The sequence below is a fragment of the Melanotaenia boesemani genome, chromosome 17 (assembly GCF_017639745.1).
Source record: "Melanotaenia boesemani isolate fMelBoe1 chromosome 17, fMelBoe1.pri, whole genome shotgun sequence".
NCBI classification, from domain to species: Eukaryota; Metazoa; Chordata; class Actinopteri; order Atheriniformes; family Melanotaeniidae; genus Melanotaenia; species Melanotaenia boesemani.
This window is the reverse complement of record NC_055698.1, coordinates 6,818,011-6,842,997: the sequence shown is the minus strand read 5'-3', so window position 1 is coordinate 6,842,997 and position 24,987 is coordinate 6,818,011. Positions and strand designations below refer to the sequence as shown.

General features: G+C 39.2%; 1 protein-coding gene across 1 annotated transcript in view; it reads right to left on the bottom strand.

Annotated features, from left to right (window-relative positions):
• The window catches only part of kcng2 (potassium voltage-gated channel, subfamily G, member 2), a 56,408-nt gene extending 48,134 nt beyond the window's left edge, over positions 1–8,274 (bottom strand). The window contains exon 1 of the mRNA XM_041967331.1: positions 7,839–8,274. The gene's annotated coding sequence lies outside the window, so the exon portion shown is untranslated. The remainder of the gene's footprint in view (positions 1–7,838) is intronic.
• Positions 8,275–24,987: the final 16,713 nt, after the last annotated feature.

Here is a 24,987-nt window from a genome sequence, read left to right as displayed (position 1 = left end):
AGGACGAGTGAATGATGGTGGTCTTGGGACTATTGTTAAGAGAAAAAGCCAGAACTGAAAAAAGTAACAAACTGGAGATGGTGTGAACATGGACTTCATTTACTTCCTTGTTCCCCAGCCAGCTTGCTCTCTGATTGGCTACATTCCGTACCACGTCACCATCCACGCAGTCAGAATGCACAAGTCGTTGACATTCCTAAGAAACTGGCTTAAAATATTGAACATGTTCAATATTCCTTGACAGCTACGACCCGTTTCGGAGTGGATTATCAGGACAAATCGACTCGTAACACACCACAGACCAAATGTTAATTGGACAATCTCACGATGATCAGGCGTTTGCCATCCAAGGTTGGGAAGAGGTAAAATCGGGACAAAAACAGCCCAAAAATTGTTATGTTTGTACCAGGCTTTAGGCAACAGAAAACTGGGGAAAATATCTATGAAGGCCACAGGTTAGTCCTAGGAAGTCCTAAGATCAGCAATGACACTAAAACCACCGGCAACCCAGTCTCATCTGAAAGTGGGTAACAAGTCCACATCTTAAAAATGTACTATTGTTACAGTCAATGGTAGAACTGAAATAATATGGCAGCGTTCATGTGATATGACATGAATCATCCGCCATGAAAAGCAACAGCCACAATGGTGTGCAAGATTAAGATTAAGAGTTCCCTTTATATTCTGAATTCAGCCATAAAAGTTCACATTTATTCCGCTTTCATTCTGAGCTCCTCTGAATTCGCCTCCTTTGTTAAAGCTCATGCCCGAATGGCTGCACACCAGTAACTAATCTTGAATCATGGCTTCTTGACCTTGCTGAAAGGCTACAGATCTCTGGCAATGCAGTCAAGTACCAGTGTCTACTTCCTGGTGGGAAATGAAGGCCAATCTTTTTACAAATGTCTGTCTTTGGCTGGGAGTCTTAGCATCTGTTGCTTTTCAGTTTAATTTGTATTTAATCATTTTCAGATTTCTCCCAAGATAATTCTGGGAGAATTCTGCTGGCTGCTGGGATGTTGATGGAGCTTACATCCAGACCATTTTCTTCAGGACTGGTGAATATAATTTTCAAGCAAATCTAATTTATTTATTTTTTTATAAATTTAATTTGCGTTAACATTTTCATTCAGCCCACTAAAAGCCTGAGTAAAGCTGAAATGTCTGGTCTGGGTCTGTCATTGCTGTTAATCATCCTCCAAACAATCTCAAGCTTACGTGCCCCAAGTACAGAGGCTGATCCCCTGACCCAGCGGCCCCAGGTTTAAGTCCTGGCTTGCAGACCTTGGCTGTGTGGCATCAGCTTGTTTCCTATCAAGCAGCTTTCAAATAAAGCCCAGAGATGCTAAAAACTCTTCTTAAAAAAAGAGAAAAAACAGATCTGAAGATCACAAGACATGAAGGGGGGGGGGGGGGGGGGGGGGGGGGGGGGTTGTCCATACAGCACCCTGATCAAAAGATCTTTGATCAGCTGAAATTAAACACCGGGGATACACAGAGTGGACACTAATTGTTGAAGCTCTGTAGGTGGAATTCTTTCCCATTCTTGTACTTCAGCTGCTCAACAGTCCAGAGTCTGCATTTTCATATTTTAAGCTTCATGATGTGCTACATGATTGGATGGCAGCATATGTTGCTCCAAAACCTGTATGTACATCTCAGCATTAACCCCTCTGTTCCACCGAACGCTAAAACGTTGCGGCGCGGCAACACCGAGCTTTCATTTCAGACCAAAGCACCTCATGCCACGGCTGGACTCTCCAGTTCTCTTGATCATATGAGAATTGCAACATTGCCATAGTTGGTGCATTTATGGGCATTTAAATTGAACAATACAGCAGCAAAAGGTTATTTAGCCAGTTCGACTGGGTCTCACATGCTTGCTGTTTATTTCTTTATACAAGGGATGTGTGGTGTCAAACAAAATTGTGTCATTTTCCACCTTCAAGATAAACGTCTCATTGCCCATAGTGTAAAAAATCTTGTGAGACCCCCCCCCCCCCCTCGTGGCTTGGTGCCTGTGATGTAATGTAATGTTGATGTTTCAGTGTAAAACATGATCCAAAGTCGTAGTGTTTTATTTCTAAAATCGACCGGGTAAACTTTGCTTTTTATCGACTGACTTCCTGACTGAACAATCCGCTCTGCACTAAATTGACGCGTATTCCAAGAAATAACAGCAAAAACAGAACAGCAAACAGAACAGCCAGATATTTTTAAAGAAGCAGAGCGCCACAGCGCTTCAGAAACACTGCATGGTGCGCTTGGTGGAAGCACTCTGACTGACTGGAGTTGTCGCGATCAGCCGCAAAGCAGCTAAACAGTTGCTCTGCGGCGCAACTGCGCTCGATGGACCACAGGGGTGATGGTGCCTTCACAGATGTGGAAGTTGCCCGTGCCATGGGCACTAACACAACCCCACACCATCACCAATGCTTTTAACTTGATAACAGTTGGGATGGTCCTTTTCCTCAACATCCATGATTTCCAAAAATAATCTGAAATGTGGACAGCACAGCACACTTTACACGATGCATCAGTCCATCTCAGATTAGTCTGGGCCCAGGGTAACCGGTGGCGTTTCTGAGTGTTATTGACATATGGCTCTCACTTTTCTGGTGCAGTTTTAACTTACACCTGTAGACGTGGTGAACTGCGTTAACTGATGATGGCTGCTACCTCCTAGTGTTCAGTAAACTAAAGTGTTCCTGAACACTAGGAGGTAGCATCCTTTACCGAATGATGACGGTTTCTAATGCAGTGAAGGACCAAAGATCAGACATAATGTTGGTTTTCGGCCTTGAAACTAGTTCTTTGCAATTTTATGTTAAGAAATGTTGTTAAACTGATGGACTATTTACTAACACAGTTCTTCCCAAAGTTGTGAACCTCACCTCATCATTGCTTGAGACTCAGAGGTGCTCCTTTTATATCTAATCATGACACCCAGTTTTCAATCAACCTGTTTACTAGTGAAATGTTCTAAATGGGTTTTTTTTTGTTTTATTTTCTCGCAATCAGCCTTCTCAGTCTTTCATTGCCTTTTATTCCCATCTTCATTTTGAACATTAAATATTGTCTCTTTTATGTATTCAATTGGATATACAGTGAAAAGGATTTACAAATCACTGTATTCGGGTTTTACATTTTACACTGTGTTCCAACATCACTGGAATTGGGGTTTGTTTCTCTTAAAGGAAACATTTTGCACTGGTTTATGTTTTAATCTTTGTTGCATATGTACTTCCCAGTTAAGTTATTAAAACTCTAATGAAGCATTTTAATGCAACAAGTTGTCTGTTACAAGTGATTTTAGTTGTAGAAATGTGTGTGAAGGTGCTGATTTAAACTTTTTTTTTCTGTTAACAGCTCAGAGGTTTGACTTTTTTTGTTTTGCTGTATTTCAAACAGTGGCTGTGTTAAAACTGCTGGTAAAAAAAAAAAAAAGTCCAAAGTGAATTGTTTCTTTTTCTGCATCAATACCCGAAGCTTGGAGAGCACTCTCAAACCAGCGCTGTTCTCCTGCCACCAGTTGCTCAAGCAAACAGAATTTACATGACTCTGCATAAATCAGCAGCCCCATGCATCACTGAAACATCCGCCTTACCAAATGCACTTAATCTTCATACTTGTTTGAGGCCCAAGGCAGACGTCTGTTTGGTTCTACATGACACTGAACTATCACCTGACCGTCTGCTAAATTCAACTGATTTTTAATGACTTTACTCAAAAATATGAGAACAATTACACAATCACTTTCAACTGTCAGTGGAGAGAAAATTATTTCATAACCTAGAATGACGTAAAATGTCTCTTTTGAACCACAATAATTACAGAAGGAGTACTTATCAAAGAATAATTACATATGTACAGCTGTGATGGGGAGAGGTGGAGAGTGCCTATTAGACTATGAGTCATGGGGACTGGTGATTTTGTTCAGAGGTTCTGTCTCCCTGCAGAGAGGAGCTTTATTATTGATTCAATATCTAATGTTCATGACTGAAAATGGAGAAGAAGCGAGGCCTGCTTTCTGTTGTATGAATTATAAATGTACTAAATGGGTTGACTGTCTTTAACCCAAAGCGCATTATTAACGGATTCTAAAAGCATACAAATATACTGGCACGGACGTTCTGTTCAATGTGGGCTTTGCTTTGGCTGAATAGACTGAGGACATGGAGCGAAGCCAGTAATGTGTCTGAGGGGATCGGACCCTCCAACACTAATCACAGTGATGTCTAAAGATGTTTCTTTACAGTGTCAAAGCGGTATGGGTGGCTTTTGATAGGAACAGAGCTAACAATGGGCATAGATTTCATTAAAATGCACAGGCACTTCCAATAAAGGAGATGTTAGGCCATTTTCAAGAAAGAAAACAGCAGATAAGTGGACCCCGCTTAGTTTCTCTGGACAAGTTTCAAGCTCCAGTGTCAGGCAGTAAAAGGAAAGATGATGTAATAGAAATGGATATGCACTTGGAGCACAAACCGCTCATTAAAGGTTACAGTGTTTTCTACAGCTCTGCATAAAAAAGGAGCAGGCTACTAAACTCTAAAAGTTTAAACTCTGTCATACTACAATGAATAAACTCTCAGCAACTATTTTCTTTCAGCTCCATTCGTCCTAACTTTTTTAGAAATGTAAACATTCTTGATAACATGAAGGTGGTAAATGGGATTTCAGGATACTTGCCTTGAAGCCTTTTAAATCACGTGGTTGGAAAGTAATGGTGTTTCTGAGGCGTTTCTGAACCGGAAACAGCCTATTTATGATGCAGCAGAATCACCGTCAGCAACAACCTACCAACCTACCTGCAATACTAAACCATGTGCAATACAAAATTATTGTATTTAATTATTTTTTACTATATTGTTTACTTATTTCTCTTGTATTTTCTCTTGTATTTTTTAAATATTTTGCCATGTATTATTATTGCATGCTACTAGTATTTCTTGATTCTTTTAGCGAGTCTAATGGTTCTTCTCCTCCTAAGCATTTCATTGCATTGTTGACCTTGTGTTGAACCTGCATATGACAAATAAACAAATAAACATAAACTAAACCTACTGCAGGGAACTAACTGCATAACCTGTTTCTTTTAATCTAAGACTTTATAGATTTTTAAAGCTGTTTATTGATGATTAACCGCATTTTGCTAAAATGTACTGATGATGCAGAACTGGTTTAACTTGTAAAGACATTTTAAAGACTGTGTTTACAATTCAAGGGTGCAGGGGTGTGTTATTTCCACTCACAGATATGTGTCAATTGATGAAATAATCATACGTTGTTTGTATCGTTTCAATGGGTTTCTTCTTTTTTTCCTAATTTTTAGGGCTTATATGAAAATTTTGCCATTTTATGTGCAGAAACAGAAAACGCTAAATGGTTCTTTCAAATAAAGTTTGTAAGCAGCGCTCAAAATTATACTGGTTCCACTGTATCTGACCACTTTTTTCCATGTATACCTGGGTGTTAATCAGATTTTCCATCGATTGAGAGAAGAATAAATGTAGCTGGTTGAATAAAAATAGCCCATTGTGTTGTTATGAGAAGTCTCACTTGAGGATATGGAGGGTGGCGATCTTATTTTTATATATTCATGGAATTCCTTGTGGCTCTGGAGACAATTTTAGCTCAACAGCGTTTACAGTAAATTGTTTGGTCCATGTCCGACTCTTTAAAACCAAAACAGACAACATAGCAGCTTTTTTTGTATGTGTGTATCAATTTTAGCTTAAACATCTCTACAACTGCACTTTCTAAACTGTCTCCATCCATTTTCACAGCCCAACATCTCCAGTAACACAGCCACTCTGCTGCAGGCAGGTTTAATGGTGCAGCAGTGAAAAAGGTCCCCTGAACTAGTTTCCTGCTTCACCACATTCCCAACGTTGTTTAGGCTGTTTAAACTCATGTTTGCTGTATAAGACAAATCCAGATCATAACAAAAATAAAGAACAGTTTTCAGAATAAACCAGTGCTGTGCCTCACATTCAGATTTATGCTTATATTAGGTAGAAAAGTGTGAAGTCTCCTGAGGTGTTGCAGATAAACACTGCCAGAAAGAAGGTCTTTTGTGACATGTAACATCTTATTGAAACATGTTTTTGCATCACCTTCTGCTAACATTAACTTAAAGCTCTACAGATTAACATAACCCTGACCCGTTCCTTATTTATCCTGCTTTAGACAAAAAATACTCAGAGCACCTCTCATCTTGTTTTGTTTTTTCCTCTCTCCATGCACATGCTCATGTCCTTCAATTTGTGCCATCTCTCTCCTGTATCTCGTGCTTATCTGTACCTCCTGTATCCTCTGTGTTCTGTCTCTGTCAAACCTTCCTGCTGGTATCACTGGTTTCATCCAACCAAGTTGCCCGCAGTGTTTATTTTTCTATTCCTTCCTATTCAGTTTCTCTTTGATGATGTTTTTATCCTATCTTCTTTGAGAAAAGGCTGAATAAAAGATGGCAGCCCCCATCTCATGCTGTGTCTGTGATGGCTCTGTGATGGACCAACATCCTGCCCAGAATGTCCATCACCTCTCACTTTAGGTTTCTGCACCCTGTAGACTTCTTAGCTTCCTTCTATGGATTAAGGGATGGATGACTTAAAACAATAACCATATTATTTAAGGTCTACTCAGTGATCGCAATACACATCAGTCAAAAGAAATGTGATTTAGACCACAATCAATCAGGATATCCCTAATATTTATTTACCCCAATTGTTTCTTGAGACACTATATAAATGAAACTGACTTGAGTCTCTTTTCTCACATCTATTATCTCACAGTTCTTTTAAACACACCACTGAGATTTCATAAGTCAGCTTTCAGGGAACTAAATATTCAAGTCTCTGAAACATCACTTTAGTGCTGCCCTTCAAACAATCTGACAGAAAATTAAACCTGTGCACAGTCTGAGTGTCAATCAGCTGATGTGAAGAGTCCAAGTCTGGGAAGAAGAGATAATGGGACGAATAAACTGCTGCAAGGTACGAGGCTGAAAGCAGAGAATATGATGTTTATCTGAAAGTGCCATTATTAGGATGGAGACAAGATCACAGTGGCACATATAGAGGAACAAAAGTCTGCTTACAAACACAGGAAGAGTATTCTCATTATGTTCCCTTGCCAAACCACTGTAACAGAGCAGCAGTTTTCTATCTTCTATGCTCCTGTTTACTCCTCTTCAGCTGCAAAAAGGAAGTTCTGCCTATGTAATTTACAATCCCTGCACTGGAAAGTACTGACAGCTCCATACAGGAAAGTAAAAAGTCTTTTATCCACTCATGATTTAACTCCTTTACTAAAATGTAACTCTGTATTGACAATCTTTCTGAAAGGTAACCTTAGGAGGAAGCTGCACATCACTTCTCTAACACGAATCTGATCAGATTAAAAGTGCTGAGAGCTGCCGTGCTGAGCACTAAAAGTGATGATTTAATATGTCTGAATTGTGAAGGCAAACAGAGTGTAGTGCCCCAAATAGGATTAGTGTAATACTAGAGCAGGAGGGGAGTACCTATGAGACCCTTCTGGAGGTCCCCAATGGATTAAAACACATGATGGGAAGACATTATGACGGCATTAATTGGAACCACTATTCCACTTTACAACCTCCCAAGGAAAACAAATGGGATGTTGCAGTAACAAAAAGGCAGTTAGTCACGTTTGTGATATTTCAAAACGCGATGTAAGCCGTAGATGTGTGCGCTCAGTGTTTGGTTGTTCTCTTATTTGAGACTCCAAACTCTTTTTAAAATTGTAGTTCCACTAAAGCAATAATAAAATAAGTAAATAAACAAAAAAGAAAAATGAGTGAGCAGACTTACCTGATGTGTTGGTGAGCTTGTGTCCATCCGTTTCAGCATGCTCGCACCATCGTGCTCCTCTGTGTGCAACATGCCTTTAAGTTTTCCTCGCAGACGGTGTGGGACATTTGTTAAAGGGAATAATTTTAAAAACCTTAGCTCTCACTCCGCGTGCGGAGTTTCAATTGTTATTAAAGTCTTTTTGTCAAAATGCTCGTCTGGAAAAGCTCGCTTTAAAATCGATCATCTGTCCGCAGAAAAGGTGGAATTGTTTCTCCACATCCGCCTGAGTCCTTCTCGCTCCATCTGAGACGATGTGGCGGATGTTGTGGATGAGTGTATGTGTGTATGTGTTTGTGAAAGAGAGAGCGCGGATCAGAGCAGGTGTCAGGCTGCGGGAGTGTGGTCGCTCCGCTCCGCTCGGACTGGTGCGTCCGGAACTGCGCGCTCCGCCGGTGCGCTGCGCTCTGACAAACCGCCCGCTGCTTCAGCGCAATTTCACAGCATCAGGGGAGTGTCTGTCATCCATCTCTTCTCTCTGTAATGTGATAAGCTCGTAGTTCTATTTGTTTTGTCATTTTGTTCTACAAATTTACAATGTGATGAACAAAACACGTGACTGATGCTTTTATAAGTTGATTTTCAGTCATGTAAACTAAAATAAAAGCTCATTTATGGCAATATGTTTAGTAACACAAACGCATAAACACTCCCCATCTCTTAATCCAACCTACAATAATTACCAGTAATGGGTGGCATGCACTGTATTTGCATTGTGGTCTCAACCAGCCTATTGAGTGTCAGACACACCCAGCTGATCTAGAAGGTGTGGTTCTGTCCTCCACCAGCTGCCTTAACTGGCTGGAGTGTCTCTAAAATACCAGTCTGGTATGTCAACAGAAAGAGTGGACTCAGAAGAAAGACAGCACAGAAACAAAACTGTAGGAGTCTGGCTGGTGCTAAAGTAGTGATGGGAGTAAAAGTGCCCTGCTAACAGCTTCAGGTTAAAGCTGCCAGTGTGCTGACATGACACAGACTCTGGGCTGGTTTTCAACTGAAGCAGTTTTCAGGGTCAGAATAAACTAAGCAAACACAAAACGCTTGTTTTCTTGTTTTCAAGGACTGTGCTGGTTGGAGAAACTGCCCTTCAGCATGTGGCTGTGAACTCTGACATCTTTGTACTAAAGCAAGCACAGTTAAGCATTTTCTAGAAGAGGGGGAATCTAATTGATTTTTAGAAATCCTTCAGGAGATAGTTACTCATTTAGCTATGTCTTGTTCAAGTTACCTGGAAGCATTTTACACTACCTAATTATTATGGAATAGATATTCAGTCAATCCATCATCTTCCAGCATCGATCACTGGGTGATTTATTATTAGGTAAATACATTACAAGGAGAAAAAAAAATCCCAGCTTTCTCTTTTGTTCTCCGTTTTTGGAGCAGCTAGATGTGAAATTTGCTGCAAGGTTGGAGCCTATATTTCTCCATATTTTCATCTTTTTTTTTTCAAATCAACTAGCAGCCATGCTAGCCTCCTGTTTAAATGAAACTGGATCATGTAGCTCCAAGAGCATCTTTGTAGTTTTTTTTTTTTTTGTTTGTTTGTTTGGTTTTTTTGGTTTTTTTTAGTGATTAACTGAGCTATTGTATAGATCCTAAATACACTGAAAACTACATATAACATGGTTTCTGCACATTTTCTTCAAAATAATCTAGTTCTATCACATAACTAGATTAGCTCTGCAACTTCATGCTAACATTGGGTTAATAGCCTTTCTAAACATCAGTTTTTGCACTTGCACAGGGACAAAATATCTTCTAGAAATGTGCAGCCAAATGTCAATATTTTGAAAGGAAAACTAATTAGGAAACAACTTTAAAATTCACTTCAAACTGCAATGACTGGTAAGCCATGTCTGGAAGTACATTTTTGTCCTCCTCCTCCAGTGACCAGCTTATCACTGGAGGTGGATCCTCTGAATAATGTCCATGTAAATATGGCTAATGTTCTATCTGTTCATTGAAGTTTGCAGCATTTGTTTATGCACAGCTCTTTGAAGGTCCCACCACACAATTTCAGTCAGATTCAGACCTGGATTTTCCCTGAATCATTTCAACACCTTGATGTTTCTTTTCCTTTTTCAGTCATTGTGTTGTAGATTTGCTGCTGTGTTTGGGATCATTGGCCTATTATGTAACCCAGTGTCAGCTAAGTTTTAGCTGTCAGAAATATGGCCTCAGGTTTGACTGTGCACTTTGGTATTTTAGAGGAGAAAGTTTTCTCCACTACAGTATACAAAGGATTCACTCAATGACTGCAAGCTGTTCAGGTCCTGTCTCTGCAAAATGAACCCAAATAATCAGCCCTCCACCATCGTGCTTGACAGTTGCTGGCAAGAAGAATAATCATTATCCTGCATGATTCTGTCCTAAAGAAAGTAAGATGAAGACACCATGCGACTTCAGCCAAGACACTTTCATATGAACAGCTTAAACAGAACAGACATATGATTGTCTTTGGTTCTTAACCAGCAGTTCATGTCAAAAACCTTCTGATTTATACAATGTAGTGACTGGTGCCTGTGATTTCCTACATGCTTGCAGTCTAAATGTAACTTTTGTTGTATTTGAGGATCAAAGTGTCTCTAACACTATGTTCTGTCTCCTGCTAGAAATAGTGACTGAAGCCTGGAGAGACTGAGACGTAACTCTTTGACTTTTTTTTTTCAGTTTCTCTGAGGATTTTACTGCCTGACCTTGAAATGAAATTGCTGGGATGTCCACTCCTGGGAAAATTAAGTATTGTTTTAAATGTTTTCCACTGAATAATCTTTCTTTGTGTGGACTGATGGACTCTAAACTGGAAATGGCCTCATAACTCTTCTCAAACTGATGTGTGGTAACAACAGCTTCTCTAAGATCATCGCTGATGTAATTTCACCTTTGAATAAACACTCTTAAATGCTTCAGAGCAAGAAACTGCTAAAACTTCTTCTTTTATAGAGGTGTTCACACTGATTACGATCAGTTAGTCAAGTGCATTGATCTGGAACACCTGGCTGCTACTGACGCTCTTGATTCCTTTGAAAGTAATGAGGGTGGACTTACCACAAACTGCTCTTTCAGTTTTTGTTAAATATGTTTTCTCTTGTTGTAAAACCCACATTTGACGAGGATGCAGAAGTCCTCAACAGGATTTTAAATCAAAATAAACATGAGGCCCAGTAATCTGATATTTCTTATGGCCTTTTCCAGCTAGACAAGCATTGATGGATACATGTGATGGAGCATTGTCTTGTAATAAAGCAATACTGCCTGCATTTCTACATGAGACCTTCCTGTGTGCTCCTGACTGGTTTTTATGGCGCATTCTTGGACCTACTGTTGCCCTGCAGCTTCCGGGACTGAAAAACTTTGTTTTACAACCTTGTGTTCGTCCGGAGCATCACATGACAGCTGCATGTTGCTTTACGGCACTGCATCACGTCCCTGCAACTGGCTCTCAATACACTGGCAGTTTGGACACGCACAATGGCTGATTCAGCAAAGAAGCCCAAGAGGACATTAAGCGAGGATAAGAAAGATGGAATTTGACAGAGCAAGAGATAAGAGTAAACATCTGATTGATTTTCAATGGCTGGAGAGAGCTCAGAGACAGGACCCTAGACAGAAGGTGAATTAAGGGATCCCGAAGCCAAAGTTCAGAGATGCTTTAATATTATGACCACATTCAATGCTGTGTCCCTTTCCATGCAAAGCTGCTTGAAAAAGTAACTTTTAGAAAATGGCAGGAGGTTTGAGAGTAGATTTTCATGCTCTTCTTTCATGGTATCAGTCGATACTTGCTAGGGCGCGACTCTAAGTACTGCCCTGAGTCCACTAGTGACCCAGGATGGCTGTATCCATCTGTTCCACCAGGTAATTCTTGGCTCAATATTAAAGACTCAGAATGGAAATCAGTGTTTGTGTTTCAGCCTGTTTTTAACCTTGACTATGGCTTTGATACCTACTTCTACTCTCCAGGTATGCTGCAGCTTTGGAATATGGTGATAATGGAAGAGGATGGAATTCAAGTTAAAAATTTCTCAGGTTTTCACAAATAATTTGCACCTTTTCTTCTCTGTGTGTTTTTCTGACCCTGGTGACTAAATCTAGATGACTTAATCACACATCAATAGCTTAGCTATTTCACAAGAGTTTCATCTGTCTGAAAGGCATTTAATTATTTCATTAGGTGTTAATCACTTTGGGCCATGTACTCACTTCACACACAAACACATATCAGATCAAATATAATAAGCATTAAGATTTATATGGTTTGGAATTGGAAAATAATTGAAAAAACTGTGCATAACAACATCTAAATACTCCTTCCTAATAATTGTGCCTTCAGTGTTGTAATCAACTTCTATACATCTGGGACTTGAAAAGATACAGAAAAGCCTACATTCCCCATAATGCAACTAAGTGCAACATCATGCAATAACTTGTAGTTCTAGCACTGTTGAGTAACTCACTTGTCTTGTGAAGTCCATATCCATACTTTAGAAAAGCAGCCCTCATGATTTCACAAGCAGAGTGGTAAATCATTATTCATCCATTAAAATTCATGAGGAATTCTCTTTTAAACTCTACCGAATTCCCAGCTTGCCTTCTATCCGAGCTCATCTCTTCAATCATGTCATGCCATCAGGGGAGATTATGGCCTACAAGTTGCATGAAAAGACACAATGATACATGGAGTCATTAGATAAAGTCAAGTATAAAGCACCTGCAGCACAATGTGTTCAGTAGTGTGGAACTCAGGGACTGGAAATCATCCTTGTCTGAGTGAATTATTTATTTATTTACATTTCTGATCATCAGGGGCAATTACTGACTATAGAGCATAATGTAACAGTAAAAGGGAGCAATAAAGTAAATATACTGATAGAGGCTTTTCAAAGAAAAAACAATAAAGATTTTATGTTCATAGATAGTTTGAACTTAGGAAAAGTTAACTGGATTTTTTATATGGTTTGAGCAAACTTACATAGTTTAAAAAGCTGAAAAGATACCAGTTTCTCTTTGTGTGCTTTTCATTTTAAGTAGATGTGCTCTTCTGACTTCCCTCACCTTAGGGGAGGGGATCACGTGGGTTTGTTTTGTCTGCAGCGTCAACCTGCCACTCGTTCCCTTATGGAGTTTACATAATCATCCTTTTCTCTCAGCAGCCAGGTAGCAGAGCTTGTGTGAGTTCAAACATTTTGGTGAAAAGAAAAAGGAAGTTCTTTGTTGTGGGAAATCATATTTAATTTAACAATCCTGACTCAGAAAGCTATTCTGGGGATCAAAAGGTGCTTTTTGCATCCAGGTGTCAGAAGGTAAAAATGTTATCCCTTGAAGGTAAAAATGGTGGAGGAGTCTTCAGGTTTTATGGAAAGATCAGGATTCAGGTAAAAGTTTCTTGTTTTGTGTGTGAATTACTTATTTGTATTTGGCGTCCTGCCTATAATTGATGAGGCTCTCCGTTTAGAAAAGCAGAGAGGATTTCTGACGCAAGAGCTAAAAACTACATAGTGAATTTTATGATGCATTACTTCTGCATCAGACAACTATTTACTTTGTATCCTCTTCCAAAGAAACTCCATATTGCCCTGCATCATTTGATGTGTGGTAGCTGGTCATGGTGTATTACAAAAAAAACTGTATTTGTCATACCAACCGACAGATTATGGATGTAAAGGCCTTTACCTTCTTCAATAAGTCCACCCATCCGTGGGCTGCACTGTTGTGGTTAGTACTGTACATCTCTGAACACACACTTCTAACCTTGAAGCAGATGGGCTACAGCAGCAGAAGACCACACCAGGTGCCTCCTGTCTGCTAAGAACAGGAAACTGAGGCTACAATTCACACAGACAGACTCACCAACACTGGACAATAGAAGATGGAGAGATGTTGTTTGTTCTAAAGAGTCTCCATTCAGCTGTACACTCTGATGGTAGGCTCAGAATTTAATGTAAAAATGTGAAAGAATGAATCTGCCCTGCTTTGTAACAGTTCAAGTAGATGGTGGGTGTCACAGTGTGTGGGATATTTTCTTGGTATGCTTTGGGTCCCTAAAATTAGTACCAAAATAGTATTGAATATTGTTGCTGACCATGTCCATCCCTTTATGACCACAGTGTAGCATCTTCTGATGCTACTTCCAGCAGGATAATGCACCATGTCACAAAGCTCAGACCATCTCCACCTGCTTTCTAGAACATGACAATGAGTTCACTGTTCTCCAATGATCTCCACTGTCACCAATCTTAGACCAATAAAGCAGCTTTGGGATGTGATGGAACGGGAGATTCTCATCATGGATGCAACCGATAAATCTGCATCAACTGTGTGACGCTGTCATGTCAATATGGAGCAAAATCTCTGAGGAATGTTTCCAATATCTTGTTGAATCTATGCCATGAATAATTAAGACAGTTCTGAAAGAAAAAGGTACTCCAACCTGGAGCTAACAAGGTAACAAAGTGGCCAAGGTGTGTATATGACATACTTCATAATAGAAAAGTAATAGAAAACAGGTAATAAAACAATTTTAATAGTGAATCTGATTTTTTACTTTAGCATAGCAAATGAAAAACCAAAAAACTGTCAATTTCAAGATTTTCTGCTAGCTGGAAGAAACTTCCAAAACATTGTGTGTGTGTTCCTATAAATCTGATATCTGTGCAATACCCCTTGTTTCTGTTTAGGTTATAAATAATTTACCTAATTTAATCAAGAATGATAATAATTTAGTTCAAGTTCTTTCTCATTTTTATAGACTCCTCGATTTGGGTCTTTAAGAGCAAGGGACGAGATAGGGTCCCATAGTGGGAGTTGTGGGACCAAGGACTGATGCTTCGTGTACACATGAACAGAACATGGATATCACAAAGTGTAATAACTTACCAGAGAGATTACTGAACATATGTATTATTGATTAATGAACATTGAGGATGACTTGGTTTGGTGTGTACTGATATTTTTCTATTTATTTTAGACTTATGTGTTTTTATGATATATTTACTGTGTTTCACTCTTATTGTATGTGAAGTGTGTTTTGTATGTTGTTTTGTAGGTTGTGTTGTTTGTTTGTATTCTGTATGATGTATGTTCATTACGTGTGTTAATTGTGGGCCCCAGGAAGAGTAGCTGCTGCATTAGTTCTAGCTAACGCAGATCTGTATACAGTTTTTTACTGTCCTGTGTTCATTGTCTTTTCTGGTTTCCTGTTTTATTTTGGTAGTTCCTGGTTTGTTTCATTCCGTTTCACTTTCCTGTTCATTAGCTCACCTGGTTCTACTTGTTAACTTACTCCACATGCATCTCATTACTTATGTTCCTGTTATATAACCCTTGGTCCAAGTCAGTGTTGTCAGATCCTTGTTGTGTTTCCCCGTCATGAGTTCCCTTTGTTCCTGCACTTGTCTACCTCCTCCCTCTGATTCCTGCCTCTGAGTCTTGCAATTGCGTCCTCACCTCTGCTGCACCGTGACATAAAGAGCAGATTTTTCTGTTTGTCGCTACCAATGATTTCTTCATGAGAGTGATTAAATAAATTAAATATATGCTTGTAATATTGAGTTATAGATCCCTTTTCTTTGTGCTGTAGGCTCTTCATGGTGCAGCAGGGAACATGTGCAGCTTTCTAGAGTAATTTAAATTATGAATCACTGAGTACCAGGTTTGGCCTTGAGATTATGACCTGCTGTCTTAATGAGATGCTCACCTTATGCAAGTCCTCGTCATAAGAGGGTTTTAATATTAATGACACAAGCTGATGTGTTTCATCCCTTCAGGCCGTTGGGGTTCAGCTAGCAGCTTGCTGATGACAGACTGTCCTTCAGGTGTAAATGAAACAACACCCTTGGTTTGTGGGGTCCTGAGTTCCTTGCAAGAAAAATAGTAGATATTAACTTTAGTTTGGGAAGGTCACATTAATTACTGAGTAGTTGAATTGCTGAGTTAGCCTGCTAGCAATTCCAGCTACTACAATTGTGATGTGATGTGGGGAAAACTGTGTCTTTGAAAACCACATGTCTATACATCTAATACAGGTCAGCATTGACTTAATATGAGTGAGAGCATCCAAGCTAGGATGATGTTAAAAATAAGAAAAAATACACACGATTTTTTATGTTAAATTTAAAATGAATCGACCCACACAGAACAAGGTCTAACAGATACTTCCCTAATGGGCATCAAAAGAAAGAAAAATGTTTGCGGAAATATTTGGAGTAATTAATTTGCAATGTTAAAAGAACCACTGGAGAAAAGAGCTGGGAGCTAACATAGCAATGTTAGCTAGCCATTACCTTTGTTGTAGAGTTTGCCAGTGGAGTGTAACATAACAGAGGTGATTTTTACCATGAATATTAAAAAGGGCAGAAAATAAAGTTACCAAAGATAAGCTGGTGAACTTTAAGTCATACGTCACACTGTATAATAAAGCAAAGCTATGATGTGAAAAAACTCTGTGATAATTCATATCAAAATAACCTTCTCACATTTATAGCAGAAATGCTAGGCTAGGTTTAAAGAGGTTATCAGCAACAATCAGCTGTATTGTTGTTGGTATCCAGTTGCAGGTTTGAGGCTGTGCTGTCACATTGAAAAATAAATAAATCCATCCATCTTCCACTGCTTATGCAAGATCAGGTTGCAGGGGCAGGAGGTTAGGCAGAAAAGCCCAGACTTCCCTCCCACTAGTCACTTTTTCCAACTCATCCATCTCAAAGCGTTCCCAGGCCTGAGAGACGCTGTCCTTCCAGCATGTCCAGGGTCTTCCTCAGGGCCTCCTCCCGGTGGGTTGTGCCTGGAAAAAAGTGTAACAAAAACTGCTGGAATATTAAAACGGAAACGGAACAGAAGCTACCCAAAATACCCAAAGACAAGCTAGTGAACTTCAAGTCATCACACACTGTGTTACAAAGGGAAGTTATTGTAGGTGTGAAACACTTTGTTGTAACTTCCTTTCATTTATTGCATAAGGCTAAGTTAACACAGGTTATCAGTTATCTTGTAGGTATTCAGCTGTAGGTTTGAGGATTGTGTAGCCAAAATGAAGAAGAAGTAAATCCGCTGTACTAATTTTCTCTGCACAATGAAGTCATTTAGACGGTACAATGCAGCACAGCAAGAGACACGCAGACCTAAACACAAACAGACTTGCAGATATAATTTGTCAGGCATAATGAAGTAGAATTGTTCTAAAGTGTTTTCTTCTAGAAAGCAGTGATGAGACAAGTACATGCTGAGGCAACGATGATGGCAAAGATAAAAATGTGAAATAAATGCTTAGATAAAGTGAGGAAAAAAGCCGTTCCATCACTGAAAGGCTTGAAAGGTCCAGCTCGCCAACATTCAGAAAAAATTTTGAGCTAATGAGCCTTAATGGTGACATCAGCTGTGGAAAAAACAGCACTTTAGAGTTGAATTACATGAGTGCATTTAATTGTGAGCACTTTCCCCCTTTTACAGACTTTTTCTTAAATGTCACTTGGCTGTGTAGGTTGGTAGGAAATGTGACTCAGTGACAGACCTGATGAGAGAAAAATGTGTTGAATTCTACTTTATCACCACAGATGTGCAAGGGGATTAATTTGCTCTTTTAAATCCATGCACATAGTTTTATATTGTGATGTAGCAGATTTTTATAGTATTTAAGTGTCAAACATTATCCATAGTAGGTGGTAAAAAGTATAACTTTGCTGAAGTTGGTGGAACGGTATGAGATTTAAAGATGTGTACATTTAACATTTAGATGGAAACAGGCCAAGACAAGTGAAATCTTTCTGTTGTTCAATCATTATTTTCTACCCCAACATCCTACATAAGCAAATGTACACCATTAGATAATCCACTATTCGTATGCAACCATATGCTGATACACTTTTGTAACTCTCTTTTGTTGTTGGGTGTGTATCCATTTGCCTTTTCTCCTTTTTCTTTGAAGTTGTCTTATGGTTTCCCTCGTTGATTAACAGAAACAGACTACAGTTTCTATCTGTGACTGAAAGTTTCATCCAAACTTGCAGTTGGTTTATAGTCAAAATCCAGCAACAAAAGGAAACAAATAAATAAAATAAAATAAACATGTTGGTAATGAGAAGACCCATCACCCAGCAGTGAGCCATTTTGTCCGCATGGATTGGTGCGTCTGCAGTAATGCGGACTATGCATTGGTCTGTCGTGGTGAAGAAGGAGCTAAGCCAAAAGGCAAAGCTCTCGATTTACCGGTTGATCTACGTTTCTACCCTCACCTATGGTCACGAGCTGTGGGTAGTGACAGAAAGAAGAAGATCATGAATACAAGCGGCCGAAATGAGATTTCTTGCGCAGGGTTGCCGGGTTCTCCCTTAGAGATAGGGTGAGAAGTTTGGTGATCCAGGAGAGGCTCAGAGTAGAGTTGCTGCTCCTCTGCATTAAGAGGAGCTGATGAGGTGTCTCGGGCATCAGGTCAGGGTGCGTCCTGGACGCCTCCCTGGTGAGGTGTTCCGGGCATGTCCCACCGGAAAGAGGCCCCAGGGAAGACCCCGGACACGCTGGACGGACTACATCTCGCGGCTGGCCTGGGAACACCTCGGGATCCCCCCAGATGAGCTGGTGAATGTGGCCGAGGAGAGAGAACTCTGGGTTTCCCTACTTAGGCAGCTGACCCCCGTGACCGACTCCGAATAAGCGGCACATAATGGATGGATGGATGGATGGATGGATGGATGGATGGATGGATGGATGGAAGGATGGAAGGATTCTGAAGTCGGTCTGATATAAAGCTGATAATAAATACATGAATTATCAATGGAGTAAAACAATTTTTAAAGACTGAAATGATTTTACATATATGGTTGCCTTTTATTACTATTAATAATTTGGTTTTGATACTTGTTATTAAATCTGTTGGACAAGAAGTAAAAGACTAGAATAATTCATTTGAATTTCTCATAGTTATGAGGGGGTTTTTTGCATTGGGCTGTTTCTTGTTTAATGACATTTACATTGTTTTAATTTGACTGTATTTATTTACCTGCCCTGGGGCCAAAGATGGAAATTAATCGATGGCTAAATCTGGTACAATGCACCTTTTCTCCTCAGAGATGAATGTTTTTTTGGTGCATGATCCCCAACAAATAAAACAATAAACAAACATTATCAGCTAATCATTTACAAGCCACCATACATGCAGATTTATCCTGTCTGGAATAAAAATTTGATCATCTGTTTAGCAGATGTTTTTAAAACATTCAGAAATGAGGCTCAAGTTCTCGTCCCAGCAGACTTGATGCCCCCAGTCCATTACAGGTTAAACTACTGTGGCCCATCCAAGTTAAGATTAGCGTTTTCTGAAATATTAGTTCATCCAGTCTTCAAAATCTCTCCACTAGCCTACCATTTTTGTGACATGCTATTCTAAACACATAAAAGCAAATAATTTCATAAAGGAGAGAATTAACTAATAAAATTTTTATTATACATTTGACAAAACAATAAAACTGATACCTGTGTGTGTATCAGTAGGGCTGAGGTTTTTATAGAAAGTATGAAGAAAACTTGAACAGGCGATTGGAGTAACACATTCCTTCCAGCTAGCATGAAAAGATCACACTTCTTCCCAGAGGTATGCAGGGAAGCTCCACTGAAATCAGAATGTGTAAAAAAACAAAATACAATCAAATAAAATAAATTGTAATGCCATGAGGCATGAAATACAAACTCACAAGCTTTGCTCCTGTTTCTCTGTTCCCGGTCTTGTTTCAGTGCAGCTTATTATTTCTCTGGAGTTTCAAGGAAAACACATGAAGCACTGAGATGACTTATCCAAACAAATTATCCTGATAATCCTGTAGCCTGAGAACAAGGACAGTTATAGAGACATTAACCATGGAGCAATCTGAAGTCTGTAGAACGAGACCACTTAAAGAAACTGTAGCCTGAGAGCAAGTTAAGCAGCAGAATAAAGCAATATCTTATATTTAATAAGAAACTAAAGATTGTTTTCTAGCCATCATCTAAAATTCCATTAGGACACAGAGTCCGTGCTACCAAAGACAACAGAAAAGCACAATCTGAAATACTTGAAATCATGATGCTGTGTTTCTTCTCTGTGCCGAGTGTCGCTTTAAGCATTTCAGGATGACTTTAACCATTAATTTCTTGCCTCCTCCAAACAGAAATAGGATGATATCTACCTGTAATCCTGGTAGTATCGGTAAATACTGGTTGAGGAGGACATAACACCACCTACACGTTTGCTTCATGTACAATTACATAAGAGGTAGGCAAACAACTTACCAGCTAAGCACTTGGCCCACATTGTTATTTTTCCACGGAGGAACAGCACAGTCCACAGCGAGAACTTTTCTTGGCAGAATAATGAAAGACATGGAACATACACTCACCTGCCACTTCATTGGGTCCACCTGTTTAGCTGCTTGTGAACACAAAGCTCATCAATCCATCACATGGCAGCAACTCAAAATAGAGACGTGATGATTTGTTGAAGTTGAGAATCAGAGTGCACTCACCAACACTGGACGATAGAAGATGGAAACACGTTGCCTGGTCTGACGAGTCTCCATTTCAGCTCCACATTCAGATGGCAGAGTCAGAATCTGCAGGAAACAACATCCGGTCCGATCCGGATCCATCCTGCTTATCAATGCTTTAGGCTGCTCATGGTGTGATGCTGTGTCGGGATATTTTCTTGGCACACAGGATAATGCACCATGTCACAAAGCTCAAATCATCTCCAGCTGCTTTCTTGAACATGACAATGAGTTCACTGTTCTCCAGTGATCTCCACTGTCACCAGATCTTAGTCCAGTAGAGCAGCTTTGGGATGTGGTGGAACGGGAGATTCTCATCATGGTGCCGCCGACAAATCTGCAGCAGCTGTGAGATGTTGTCATGTCAATATGGAGCATCACACTTTAACACCAAGAATTAAGGCAGTCCTAAAGGTGAAAGAGGGGACAACCTGTTACTAGCAGAGTGGACCTATTAAAGTGGCAAATTAGTGTACACTGTTGGGGTCTAGTGAAACATATTGATCTGGTGATAAAAGGAGAAAAAATATAAATAAAAGTGTTGACAGCATATGTCATGGCCACCTTCCTGAGGTATTCCTTTTTGGGGATTAGGTTTGATATCTTCAAACATCTCTGCTCTGGAAATGTTGAACACTTTCAGTGAAAGTAAAATTAAAACACTTTTACTAGACTCGGCAAATCTGCTCCAAGTCCTCATAAGTGACTTTTTCCACTTTTCATGAGCAGCTCTGGAGCTGAAGGATTTCTGGGAGCTGCACAAGATAAAAATAAAAAATACAGTCCCTGCAATGAAGCAAGACATGGATAACATTTAATTTAAACGTTTCCAAAATAAAGTCTACCAAATCTATCTTGGAATCCATCGTCTACACCAGTTTATTCCAAGGCAGGGTTACTGGGAAGAGAGATATTTGGATGCTGTTAGCACACACACGGGGCATCTTAGGTTAACTTTCTGGACATTCACCTTTTCTTGGCAAAGTCAGAAAAAAATCAAATGGACAAAATGCTCCAATACTCGGTGGTGGGTGGACCCTAGCAGGTGATTTGACTAGGTAGCAAAAAAGTTCAACTTTTCGCAGCAAGTTACACAAGAGAAGTGTAGCAGAAGACCCAGCGTTCAGAGTTTTATAGTTTTGTTTTGGTTTTTTTTTGTTTGTTTGTTTGTTGTTTTGTTGTTGTTGTTTTTTGTTATTGTTTTTTTTTTTTTGTATGTTTTGTTTGTTTGTTTGTTTTCTGGTCAGCCCAGTTGGACAAAGCAATAGTCTTTGGAGACCTTATGAAACAACAGAACCAAAGTGCTGCACACAGCAAAGGAAAAAACTTATAACAAAAAAATAAACGTTAAGAGCTAACAATAAAAGCCAGCATCTCCAGCTGAGTTAGCCAATGAAAAATAATGTGTTCTAAGAAGATACTTAACAGGAAGTGAATAAGCCTGTAGAGCTACGATAATCACATATTACTAAATGAGTCTACATTAACTTAAAGACAGCAATAAAACATTAAAACAAATAAAGTTGGATATTAGAAAAAAGAAAATCATCTTTGTTTCTAAAAAGCAAATAGACAAACCAACACAACCCGACTGATTTTCTCCACTTTTTTCACTGCAGAAACATCAGTCAGTCGTGTTTCCTGATAGGACCTGCATGGAGAGCTGCTTTCCTGATCTCGCTTGCTGCTTGCTGCTTGCTGCTCTGATCTCGGGTGTCTGTCACCAGCAGTAAGCCATCTGCTGCAGGCATCCTCACGGCAGTCAGCAGCATTGAATTAAAGGAATTGTAATACTGAGGCCTTTAAACACACCTGTCTGGAGAACTTTCTGTTTTTTGTTTTTATCCTTCAGCTTTTTGGTATCACCTATCTGGTTTTTATGTTTTTTTTCCATGCTTGTTTATTGTGTTTGATTGATTGACAGCATTTTGAGAACGAGGCCGGTCACAGGAAGACCCCTATGAGGCTAATTGGCTATGAGGGGTATGTGTAACTAATTAAAAGACCATAGCCAATTATATTCAATAGCTCCTCCAGCCCCGAGTAGGCTGGTAATCACTCACTATGGGCCATCCGATCGAGTTATATGCCAATTTTAACACACACTTTCTGTCTTTACTTCATGGTTTATCGGCTTGTCCAGTGGCCCCATTAAAAAGAACTGTCTGAGACAGCAATGCAAGCATTAGTTTGTTGTGTACTGAGGCAGGCTGTGGTGTTTTAAACACGCTCAGTTGGTAAAAGTTTGCCAAGAAAATATCCCCACATCATAAAACAACACCAACAGCCTGAAGCGTTGATACAAGGCAGGATAGATCCATGTTTTCATGATGTTTCCACCAAATTCTAACCTACCCTCTAAATGTGGAGCTTAACTAGAGATTCAGACCAGGAAATGTTTTTACAGTCTTCTGTTGTCCAGTGTTAGTGAGCTTGTGTGAATTTTAGTTGAAAGTTGCTTAAATCCCCTTTCCTTCCAATTCTGATGATTCCCCATTTCAACTTCATGTCTACATGACTAACTGCACTGAGTTTCTGCTGTGTGATTGGCTGATTAGCTGTTTTAGTTAACAAGCAATGATGCAGGTGGACCTGATAAAATGACTGATAAATGTATGTTTGGAACTAACACAGTGCATGTCTGGTATTTTAAAAATGGTATTTTTCATAATTTATGTTTTACAATTAGCAGGTGAACAAGTAAAGGTGAAGCGCAGTTAGTGTTTGATGGGTTTGTTTATTTAAACTGTTAATGTTTAACTACAGATTTATCTACACATTTTACTCATGCACTAAATAATGGCCCTTATACAATAACATTCATAGAAAAGTAAACAAAAGCTCATCTCCAGGTGGACCTGGTGGTCACAATAGCAGCAGATTATGCAAAACAATATTTACATTACCTGCTCTTATAAAAACAGTCATACTTGTCTGAGTAAATAATCCTGTGATGGACTGGAACTTCAGTTGTCCAATAATTACAGAGGTGGGATCCAAACTCCCTGCAAAGCAAGATTAAATCCTTGTATGAAACCCTAAATGTTTAATCCATGTTTTCTGGCTTATTGTTAAAACACTGGTAACACACAGCCAGTGGTGTTTGCTCTATATGGACACCTTAACAAGAGGAGAAACTCGATTAATGTTGGAGAGGGTCTTCTCTGTTCTGTTCAGAGCTAGCTCTTCCAAAGTAACCAAAAGCTAGAGTTAGTTCAACTTTAATTCCTCGCCTCTGAGCTATAAAATTAATAACAATAGTTTAAGATCAATAAAACCTTCAGGGCAGAAGGAGTAGTTATTGTTGGACTTGCTGTAAAACTAGAGGGTTTGTTGGTTTTGGCATTTATTTGAAAATCAGAACTATTTGCTAAAAAAAAACACCTTCAAGCTGCACTTCTGAAGGAAAGTAGATATTTAAGGAGTCTAATGGACAAAACAACTAAATCCTCAAAGACTAAAAACACCATATGAATGATTCTTTTAATAAGAAATTATTTAAAAATATTGTGAAAGCACAGAGAAAAAAAGTCAGTAAAGGGTTTTGTTTAGCTGTTTGTTGGCTTGTTTATGAGGAGAAACTTGAATCTAAAGAGGAAAGAAGGTTTTTGCAGCAACTCCAGTGAAGTGTTTTTTATTTGGCGCTTTGGTCGAGATAAGAGTATTTGAGGCATTAAATAAAAGTGAGCTTTGTTTAAGGAATCACATCTTATCAGGGGAAAGTTTTTATGTGTGGTGGTATAACCTAGCAGAGAAGAGGGGAACGAGAGGATCCCGGTAGGGGTGACTTTTTGCTCGCCTCACTATTCAGTTCAATTATGATTCACTTGTTAGCATTTTGCTAAAGATGGACGTTGACGCATCATAAAGTCCTGCATAATCAGGTTACTTTAAGGTACATTCCAGCATTGGGGGACATTTTCCGTCCCACCTGTAAAATTTCAAGTAATCTGTGCACAAATTAAACGAATGCATGCACTGCTTGTGTAAATTACACTTGTCTTAATTTAATAATCAACATATTTTAAATAATAGCAATGATATGCTGAAGTTGTTTCCCACAACATGTGTGCAACCCTGTTACTGAAACCTTAGCATGGCAGAAGAAGAAGAAAACAGTGCATCACGTGACACAGAGGAAATAACTCATCAAATTTGTGCTAACAGCATGGACAGACCAAGAGTACGGTTTCTCTTCAGGTTGTTTTTTTTTTATATTTCATGTCTTTGCAGCCTTGACTGAGTGTGTCACGCTAATCCATGCAACCCTGTTACTCATACTGTAAGAATACAAATTGAATAAATTAATTTAATTAATATAACTAACTCTGTCCTAAGTGTGAACATTAAATTTCACAACTAGCATGTTTGTCTGAATAAAAGCTAAAATTAGCATTGATTTTCAACTCTGTTACTTGAATTAAAATTTAATTAAAAGGCAGGAGGGAGACGGGTGCAAGAATCAAGGTTTTGATTAGGAAACACAACTCATATGAACGACACTGAGGAGACACGATGGATGATCTGACAAACACTGACTGAAACCAAGGGGTATATTTCTGGAACACAACTAACGAGATGCAGGTGGAGTGAGT